The following is an 11,776-nucleotide window of genomic DNA, read 5'->3' as shown; positions in this document are numbered from 1 at the left end:
CCAATTATTTTTCTCTTCTTGATTGCCCCTCACTTCCCTTTCAATTGGTAAGATTGGTGATCCAAATTGTCAAGATCGATAATTCAAATCAGTGAGATTAACCTTTGATCTAAAGTTGTGACCAACCTTTTACAACCATCTCAATCAATGATTATAAATCGCCGATCTCAATCTTTGGACATGTATCATTGAGATCAAATATTTATGATTTGATTTTGACATTTAGGAGTGAGGGGACATTAGGAAAGAAAAGATTTTATTATTTTTGTTTTGGAGATATCATCCCAAAACTCAAGATGTCCACACAAACATACATGAAGATTAGACAAGTCAAAGAATATATCATCCATCCGTGCTATAGCACATCTTATAATATGGCACATATTGTTTGGATCCAATCCGATATAAAAAGTCCATAGTTTTTTATCAGTCCTATATATATTATTATTTTTTTTTAAACGATAAATTATCATTTTTGAAAATAAACATTTTAATTTAAGTGGAGGAAAAGTTTTCTATTTTATAAAGTGATTTTTTTTTTTTTTTTAAAGATTTATTGAAATTAAAGTGGAGAAATTTATTATTATTATTATTTAAAATATGAAAGTTTACAGTTTACTATTCTTTTTTTTTTTTTCTAACTTTTAAAAATTTCCCCCACATAGAATGTACTGTATAGTATAAATCTAAGTAAAATATTATTAAATCACTATATGTTTTTAACACATTACCGTATGGGGTCACTATCGAATTGGAAAATATTTAATTCAAAACTGATCCAATTAGTTCTTCGATCGATCCTAATCAGAACAAATCAGTTTTTTGGGTATGATCCGATCTATTGACAACCCTACATGAACAAACTGGCAAACTCATAAATTTGTGTGGATTAAACATCATTCAAAATAAAGGAAAAGATAAAAAGATAAAGAAAAAGAAAAAAATTGAAAAAGAGAAAGGGAAATTCGTGTGTTTTATGCCCAATTGGGTACTGTGTTTGCTAGTCTCATGTGATAACCAGCCACCAACAGTAATAACCCACCCTTCACGGCAAGCTGAATAGCCCCACTTACACTCCACCGCACAAACAAAAAAGAGTCATGCTTTCTTTTGAAAAATTGAACAACAAGAAATTTTGAACATAACTGCTTTAAAGGGAAAGTGCATGTTTGAATTCTTATTGATTTTGAATCCGGATGAGATATCTTAGGAATTTGATCAGCCTACAAATAAATACTCTTGCTCACTTGATATGATACAAACAATAATTCATATGCAAATAAAACTTTTGAAAATTATGAATTTGACTTTTTATTTATAGTTGAGATTGTTAAGGAATATAAAATATAGGCGGATGTTTGTTTGAAGCATGGTTTTAAAACTTGGTTTCGCATCTCGTCTCATCCATGCTTGATATTGAGTCGTCACGGACGAGTTTTCCTATATGCTTGAGACGTCTCGTCCAAAATTTTCAAAAATGAATGTGAGATATTAAATCTAGTTCTAAAACTTGACTTGTGCATCTGTCTCGTTCATGCCTGATACCGAGATGACTCAAATGATATGTCTCGGTCTCGAACGAATTTTGAAACCATGGTCTAAAGAGAAATTAAAAAATCAAACACTCCATATTAAGTAAATTTACTCTTGAAATAATTACTTACAAGACCTTAACGAAGAGATTTCTTACTAATTAGTCCTTAATTTTTAGGCTTCTCTTAATAATCCATTTAGTAAAATTATTCTTTCTAATCAGTCCCTAAACCCCACTCCACACATTTCTCTCGATTGAAAACATAGAGATTTCTTTCTAATTAGTCCCTAATTTTTAGGCTTCTCTTAATAATTCATTTAGTAAAATTATTCTTTCTAATCAATCCCTGAACCTCACTCCACACATTTCCCACGATTGAAAAGTCGAAGCTATCCTAACCATTTGAAATCCCCATTTTCGTCTAAAAAAAAAAATTAGATTTCCAGCATTCCAATCAAGTTTCAAATACTCCATTCTAACAGAAAGGATTGAGAATGAAGAAAAAGTCATTTAAAGGATTTTTTTTCAAGCATTTTGAAAATCTGCATGTATAAAGGTTAGGATTTTTTTTTCAATTTTTTTTACTTCATTTTTGGATGAGTGTAGATTGAGGATGATTCTTTTGGTTTTAAATCATATACACAAGTCGTTATGTCCAATTTCTAGTCAATCCTTTCATGCATTTTATTCAAAAAAATGAAAACGGGTGGATTTTACCAGCGTTGAACTCACCACTTTTTATTGTCGAGCTCAACATTTTTTAAATTGTTGAATTCAATAATAAAAAATGTCGATATAGACAAGAAATGTTCATCATGAAACCTCAATACTATGTAGTTTGGAGTCGCCACCATTCTTTTTTAGAAATGGGTGTGAATAGGCACCCGAATTAATTCTTTAGAAAAATTATTTTTCATTGCATTGTAGTGACTCTCATTCATGAAAAAGGGTATGGTTGAACTAAGATCTAGGTGATGGGATTCGGTTAAAGAATAAGGAAGGTGTTAGGCATCTCATTTTCTCCACCTAAAGTGGTTACCTTTTTAAATTTGACCATTTCTAGGATAGTTGAAAAAAAAATGTATGAGATGCATGAAGTGGGTGTGTGCATATGGTGGGAATGTATTTCTTTGACAGAAGATTTAATGTTAGCGTTGAAGTATAGGAATACCCTATGAAAAAGGATATCACATGGAGTCATCACATTTTATATGAGTTGGAATATTGATTTAGGATTTTAGTAAGATTTCATGGATGGAATTCCTTTAAATTCACAACCTTGATGTATACATGTTTGACTAGAAACTTAGTGATTCAACCCTACCAAGAGAGTTACACATTTTTTGTTATGGCCGAGTATATATGCATAGTGTATATTATGATGCATGAGAGAAAAGTGAATTAAAAGGGTTTCAACCTCTGTCTTTTCGACCAAACCATCTTAAGCATTTTATGCCTAAGGTTGAAGTTCAACCTACTCGGGATGAGGAGAGTTCTCCATTGCATCCTAAGGGTTTTCTAAAAAAAAAAAAAAGGGATAAAAGAAGAAAATGCAAATACTTGAAAGAAAACTAGTCCTAACCCACTTTGTCCCTTATAGTCTTACATGAGATTTTCTTGAGTAGAAGAACTTGAGTTAAGAGCTTTAACTAAGAGTTGAAGGTGAGAAATGAGTGATGGTTTTTGTTTGAAAACTTAAAGGTTGAGAGATGGTTACAGGAGTAGAGTAGACATTTTGGTAGAGTTTAAGGTTGAAAGATGAGAACTTGAGATCATCAATTATTCATAAAAAATGGAGTTATTTATAAAAATTTTGGAGAACTTTTGGGGATAAAGTGGTCCAATCCTAAAATAAAGGAAATGGACATGAGGTTTTAATTATTTCGTGTGGGATTTTCTATTTTTATGAGGGTAAAGATGGAATTTGTGATATAAAATCCTAAAACAAACAATTTTTGGTCTTTGGTTTTTGGGTAAATAGAAGTAAGAGAAAAAAAATACTTTTTGTAAAATGCCGAGTTTTCAATTCTTATCTCGAGAAAAAATAAATATTGGAATTTTAAGAAAATCTTGAAAGTGAGACTTAGGGTAAAACTTTAGGATGTTTCTGATAATTTTTAATGGAATCTAACCTCACCATTATATTTAAAATGATCGAAAAACATATTTTAGCCTGTAAGCACGCTTAAATGCAAGTTCGAATATAAAAGTTACAAAATCCTCGATTACCGAGTCGGATCAGGCTAAAATAGTGACTTTTTGCTAGAGCAAGAATTATTAAGATTATATTACACCATTGGATTCGTAATGAAAAATTATTGAACATGGACTATTTGTTTGTCATTTTTGGAGATCAGAAAATCGAATTATCGTCAAAAATGAAAACGACATCAATTTTAGGGGTTACCTCAGGCCAAAAATGTAAATTTTTGTTAGAGACAAAATTTATAGAAATTGACCATACCATTAGATCCGGAACAAAAAATTAGACGAAGTAGAGTACTCATTCGTCATTTTTGGAGTCCGGACGATCAAGTTATCATCGATCGAAACAATAGACGAAATAACGATTTCGTCCCAAATTTTATATAAATAAAACATTTAAATTTTTTAAATACTTCGTCTTCTCCAACCCATCCAACAGCCAACCCATTTTATAAAAAACTATTTTTTTTTTTGAATTCCAAACGCAAATCCCTCACAAACGGCCCGTCATCGACGACTGACGCAGAAGGGATAAATGTCTACAGCTGCGTTCTCTACAAAACCCATCCGACCTCTTTCCATTTCACTTTTTTTTTCACCCGATATCGTCAAAAATCAGTCGTATTTATCTATGGAAATTTCGAAACTTCGACCTCGGATTTCATCGATTTCGGGGTCAAACCGTCCTCCGTCGCAGAAGGGAGAAATGACAACGACATCGAGATCTTCAAAATCACCAGGTCAAATTTAAAAATCAGCCGCTTTGAAATCTGATCCGTCTCGATTTCCGTGTTGATCGCCTAGATTTCCGTGTACGTGCTTCAATTTTGTCGCCTAGTGATAGTAAGGAACTCTCAATTTCTATTAGTAATCGTAGATTGTGAAATTGCATTTACGATTTTATTAAAAATTTGTGATGAGTTTCCAAAAATTATCGAATTCAATTGGTTATTTCAAATTCACGCAAAAACTTGTATGTTTGATATGTTTAACTGTATTTTATAACAAATTATACGTGAGTAGGATATTTCACCGGATTATTTCCGTCAGTTGAGTCCTGTGCATCGCTCGGACTGCGTTTTGATCTAAGTTTTGTACATTTTCAATGTTATTGATAAAAATGAATTTTATAATTGGAAAAATGATTTAATATTCAATTAACTCATATTGAGTTGATGAATATCAGAAAGTTGATATTTTGTTTGAGAGATTGAAAATTATAAAATTTGAAAAAAGGGAAAAAGGGTATGAAAACAGTAAAATGTCAAAATCACACCCGAGAGGTGGTGTCTGCATTTTACATTGTTATGTTGTGTATAGGTTTGTGAACGGATATCTAGGGATAATATTACTGGTTGCATGTTTATTTACTTTCTGTTAGCGCGAGGCGCTGTTTACGTTTCCGTTCTGTTATTTATTTTAGGCCGTTTGGCCACAGTTGCATGGTTGGAAACTGGATATCCATTCTCAACCTTGTATTGTTAATTTCTCTTTTGTTGTCAAATGAAAATAATATATGTAACTATTTTGTGAGTTGTTAAAGAGTTTGTGAATGCCTGAAGGGATAGTGCGTCATATCATCCGGAGTGGTGTACTATCCTGGGATGTACGGTAGGGACCACCAAGCTCATACGTGGTATTGGACGCGTATGAGAGTGGAGTCATAACTGGAATTCGGGTTATTCTTCTATATCTTTACCACTGAACTTGTAATGTAAAGGTGGTCGTATACGAATGGTTTGTATATTTGGGAATCACATGCACGCCTGATCGGCATAGACGAAGATGATTAGTCAGTGATCACTAATAATATATAGTAGTCAGACGTTCTGACACATCGAAAATAGGCATATTGCTTACGGTCACGTCAAACAGTCAGCCTGAACCGGATAAATGGTCAATCAAACGTGGTAAATGCAGCGACCAATCACAAAATCAGGAGTTAAAAGCCAGAGAAGAATTGTAACATCATGTCCCGACTGAGAGAGATCCAGTCGTGAATCCCAACTCTCTAATTCCAATACTCCACCATTGTGTATTATGTATCTATTGTCTTATTTTGATATATAAAATGAAATGCATGTTTAATGCTTCCATTTGATCAATTAGATTTGTATAAAAAGAGAATGTTATAGTGAGTAATGATGATCGATGTAATGTAAGTTTTAAAATATTTAGTTGCTCATCACTGGTTATATGTACCAGTTAATCGTAGTTTCATCTATAAAACTTTGCATATTTTAAAATGATTCAATATGTTTATTCGTTCATGTTAGGAGAGGTTATTGGCAGAAATTATTTTCTTCCTTATAGGGTAACCATTGTTACTCATCATTTCCTTCTCCATTTTTTTAGTTTCAGATCCGAAGCTTAGTGAGGCAGGTGTAGAACATGAGTCAGAACCATCTGGTAGGTCAGATAGACGACTAGAGTCCATTACCTGGTGAGTATTGGGGTTATTACCCCTAGTGGTGTCGATTTTTCTAAGAGTAATATAGATTTTGATTTTGAACGTTAGGAATTTTGTTAGAATGAGGAATTCATATATAATCGTGTATATAAACTTCTTCTTCCGCACTCTGATTTTTGTACGTTATTAGATGTATATAGGCTTCCGCTAGTATTATATTTTGTTTGTTTATATGCAGGATTGTATGTCGTTTATCAGGTGCAGGTTGAACGCCTTGGAATGCTAACATAAACAGAGGAGACCATGCCAAAATTTCGAGGTGCCACCTAATACTTCGAGATCTGACATGGGGATTTTTGTTAGCGTTTGGCGAGGCACCACAGATGGTATCAGAGCATAGTATTATATCCGTATGGGATACTGATCTGTTATGTTTTGGAGAATTGGCTGATACCACAGATATTAGGGCGATAATCGTAAAGTGTCACTAGGAATTCGTTATCCGAGCTCATTAGTAGTTCTGTATTGGAATTACAAGTTCTTCCGTGTCTAGACGTCTATAGAGCCTAGTAAGCCTAAGATAGGATTATTGATTTGTTTCGTTAATAATGGAAATGGAGTCCATTGCTAAGTTTTAAGTTACGATAGTAATTCATAGTTACGTAAGAGCGATTTTGGCTTTATTCTGATAAGTGCCTTGTTACTAATAAACACAAGCGAGAAGGGTGGACGAGGCAGATGCCGAAATGTAAAATAAACAAAATAGGTTCTGGATCAGACTACTGACCCGGTAACACAATTAATATCATTCATGGGACAGATTGATAAATCTCATGTCAATTTCGGAGATGAAATATGAATAATACAACCACCACCACCTTGAAGTCAAATGGAAGGAAGACAATTAGTTTTTAATAAGAGACAAACAATTATGAAACTAGCTAGCAAATTCATATGAAAAATAACTATACGTGAGTAGTGAGATTATAGACATACCAACTCAATGGATGGAATAATTTTGTAAATAACAACAATATATACTGTAGACACCTCAATTTGAACGGGCCCTCACTTAAAAGGGCCCAAAAACAATAATGTTTCAATAAATTCGACCCACGGGCCTCAATGGCCCGAATCATCGAAAAATGATATTGTCGCCGAAACCCAAGCCCTAACACCTCTCAATGGGTTAGTAGGCTCACCAAAAGGGTTCGACACACTCCCATCTACCCCGCTCCATGCGGAATACCGATTTCCCAACAAAAGGGGGCCAACGGGCCACTAAGGCCCAAAACATCAAAAGTGGAAACTACGGTTAAATCAATGCCCCTAAGACCACCCCGTGGTCTCGAGGACCCGAAAAAAAAAAGGGTCGTGGCCCATCCTACAGCTGTTCAACATCATCGCCCCGCGCTTACATACAAAAATCGATAAACTCCCCAACGGGCCCAAAAGCCCGATTCGCCAACACGTGGCATTTTTGATTAAATCAATGATTTCAAACAAAAAATTCAAATAATAAAATGTGAGACTTGGGATGCCTACCCCTTCATCCAACCTTCACCGTTCCATCTCTAAATCCGATATCCAATCCAAAACAACCCACAACCCTTCTAAACCCAAGCCCAATACATTAAAAGCCCATAAACCACTATCCATACCCAATTCACTATCCAACCCATACCCATCAACCCTTACCCACATCAACCAATCAACCCCTCAACATCAAAAGATGACACTTGTCATCACCATCCTTCACCTCCCTCATCCAATCACCCACTCCTATCATCATGCTCTAAACAACTCATCTAACCCATCTCACCTCTCTCCAAAATCACCTCAACCCATACCCTACCCTAACCTAACCTATCCCCATCCTCTAACATCAACAACCAACCACACCTTCACCCATACCCTAACCCATCACCATTATCTAACATCATCAACCACCCACATTATCACCCATACCTCTACCCATCATCTTCCTTAAAACACTCCAATAAAATCAATTCAACCCATACTTCATTCATCATCAATCAACTAACCCATTTCTCTCTCTCTAATCAAACAACCCCCATCAACCAATCAACCAATCTCATCACCTCACCCCCTCATCATGATTGCCACATGGCATCATCTCCTTTCTCCTCCCAAAAACCAACTTAACAACCTCTTACACAACCCATTCTCCAAAATCTACACACCTCACCTCATCAACCAACCTAACACTCATTCTCTAAACTACCCCCTTACACCCCCACTCCACCACCAACCATCACTCATGTCAACCCACCAAACACTCTACCCAAATGGATTTGGGTAGGATCCAACCCATTTGGATCTACACCTCACCCATTCTCACTCATTACATATTTACCCTCCATTTCACCTTAAATTTCACACCTTTCACTCCTCAATCCTATGTCATTACCCCTTCTCTCACATTTTAACCCCATTATACCCCCAAACCCCCTCCAAACACCTATAAATACCTCTCCTCTCATCCCAAAAATGGTTACACCAAGTCTCACAAGAAAAATATTTTCTCTACTCCTCTCTATCACTCTCTCATACTATCTTCTAAAAAAGGAAATTACATTCTCATTTTACACTAAAGGTTTAAGAAGCATAGAAGAAGAAGGAAGGGAAGAAAAGAAAGGAGAACCTTGAAGCTACAAGGTGGGTCTTAAACCCCCCCCCCCCCCCCGTTCTCTCTCTCTAACCTTCTACCCTTCCCTCTTCTAACACCCTCTTCTTCTATTTTATTTTACCCCTTTTTATGATTGGACCCCGAGGCTAAGGTTCATAAGGGTCATTTCCATTAATGAAATGACCCCATGATCAAGCCAAAATCAAATCCCTACTTAGGGAACAAATGCCTCCCCCACGTGGCACATTTCCACTTTCTTTACAAAAATTAAAATGACCGAGTTTTTTTGAGGTTACCGTCATTCAATGGGGAGAAAGGGGTGCCTAACACCTTCCCTTTTCTCCAACCGAGTCGCTTGCCCGAATCTCTAGGTTTGACCAATCCTATCCGTTGCGAGTCACTAACGCCAAAAATGGCAATGGTTCGAAAGATACACACCGGGTGACTATTCACACCCACTTCCAACTTGAATGGTGGCGACTCCAATATTTAGTAGTTGTGGCCGTCATAACGACGAAAACCATGTAGCTACAGCTGGCGACTCCACTGGGGACTTTAGGCTCATCCCTCGCGAGTAACTCGGTCATTTGAAAAAAAAAACAGATTTCTATTTTTATCTTTCACTAACGTTATTTGTTGGTTGCTTATGTGTTAGTCGTTTTCTTTGCTTGATCAAGATTGTAATATTTATTTACTTTCATTCTTTTTGTTACATATTTGTAAGGGGGTCGATGAAAAGAAATGAAAAAAGAATGCACATGTGCACTTGCGAGCATAGCCTCACTTCCAAGCCACCCTACCCTCCATGTACATAGCCTCGATGCTTAGTAGTTCTACGGCTTGAGATCGTTATTTCAAGTGTCGGGAACGAACACATCAAACCCGATCACCAACCAACGACGTGTGTATTTCGATACGCATCGAGGTTTGAAGATCGGGTAGCCGTGAAGCCACCTATTAAACTCATGCATATGCCCGGCTAGATGAGCTAGGACACAAAGTTATAATGTTACATCAACCCCCAAGGCAAAGTTGTATATGTTTGATGTATTCGGGCCTCGAAGCCCAAGTTGTAAGCCCAAAGAGGCATGCGTAGACCGTATGATTTATCTTTGGTTCTTTCTCACTTCCCCTTAGGTAAAGGGGAGAGGATACTTGTTGCATCATGTTCAAAAAAGAAAAGAAAAAAAGTGAGCAAGGGACTTAAAACAGGGCGACATGGAAAAACAGGGGCAAAAAGAAACAGTTCTGTGAAATCCCAGAAACTGGATTTCATTCTGGTCCGTGCCCATGACACGGATAGACTAAAATGTGTGTCAACCGTGTTGGGAACACGGTTGAACACAGAAAATGTCTCATCTGTGCCCAAGACACGGATAACAAAAGATAAATTACATCCGTGCCATCGACACGGACCAGAGTGAACTCAACGCTACCGAATGAACTCGACAGTCCATTTTTGAAGGGGCCCACTCACTATTGATCAAACGGTGATGGCACCCTTAAGAAAATCTTAAGTTTCGGGACAAATTGAGTAAAATGGATTTTGGCAATCAATGTTTTCAAAAGCAAAAAAAAAAAAATAGATAAACAAAAGAAATATAGAAATATAAAAAAAATAATAATAATAAAAAAAAAAAAAAAAAATGGAGGAGTTTGCGGGTTTGCCAACTCGAAACAATTTTGTGAGTCGGGTCCCCACTTGTACCCATTTAAACCAGATCCAACCCAACTGGGTCCACGACCCAGATCCATTCAAACTGGGTCCACGACCCAGATCCAACCCAACTGGGTCCACGACCCAGATCCATTTCAAATTGGGTCCACGACCCAGATCCATTCAAACTGGGTTCACAACCCAGATCCGTTCAACTGGGTCCACAACCCAAATCCAACCCAACTGGGTCCACGACCCAAATCCATTCAAACTGGGTCCACGACCCAGATCCATTTTCAATTGGGTTGCGACCCAGATCCATTTTCAACTGGGTTGCGACCCAGGTCCATTCTCAACTAGGTCCATGACCCAGATCCATTTCAAACTGGGTTTACGACCTAGATCCGTTTTCAAACTGGGTTCACAACCCAGATCCATTTCAAACTGGGTCTTCGACCCAGATCCATATCCATACCAACTGGGCCCAAGACCCAGATCAAAATCCTTTTCAATTAGGACTACAACCTAGATCCGTGTTGACTAGGCCTAAGACCCGGATCTAGATCCAATTTCGAACCAAGTTCACGATCTAGCAAAGATAACAACCAATCAATCAAATCCAAGGGAATTCAAAAAAAAAAAAACAATAAAGGATTTCAGAAAGCACTAATTGCAGTCCTTGATCAAAGTCGATGCCTAGAAAGATCTTACCCTGTTGATACGAGGGGGATAGACCACGTCTATTCAGGGAACAAGGTGATTTAAGAGTGCCATTGTGCGCCGCCTCTTCCTTGGAGATCCGCCTGGCTGACGATGATTTCATAGAACTGAATTGGAGGCTACCAAAAGTATGAGTTATTCCAACTCGATCCACCTCAGAAATTACTTTTTCAAAACATCTTTCCGACTCTGTGTCGATGCCAGCTCCGTGCTGATGAAATTACTTTTTCAAAAAAAATTTCCGACTCCGTGTCGATGCCAGCCCCGTGCTGAAGTAATTTCTTTTCAAAATGTTTTCCCGACTCCGTGTCGATGCCAGCTCCGTGCTGAGATAATTTCCTTTCAACTGTTTTACCGACTCCGTGTCGATGCCAGCTCCGTGCTGAAGTAAGTTCTTTTCAAAATGCTTTACCAACTTCGCATCGATACCAGCTCCGTGCTGAGGACATGTTTCATCAAATCCGTGCTAATGAAATCATTTTTCAAAATGTTTCCCCGACTCAGTGTTGATGCCGGCTCCGTGCTGATGCCAACTCCGTGTTGATGCCGACTCCGTGTCGATGCCAGCTCCGCGCTGAGTTAATCCTTAAAAAAAAAAAA

Source organism: Akebia trifoliata, chromosome 14 (assembly GCF_017979445.1).
Source record: "Akebia trifoliata isolate Shusen 1 chromosome 14, ASM1797944v1, whole genome shotgun sequence".
Lineage (NCBI taxonomy): Eukaryota > Viridiplantae > Streptophyta > Magnoliopsida > Ranunculales > Lardizabalaceae > Akebia > Akebia trifoliata.
The sequence above is the reverse complement of the archived record's forward strand: the minus strand, read 5'-3'. Positions refer to the sequence as shown.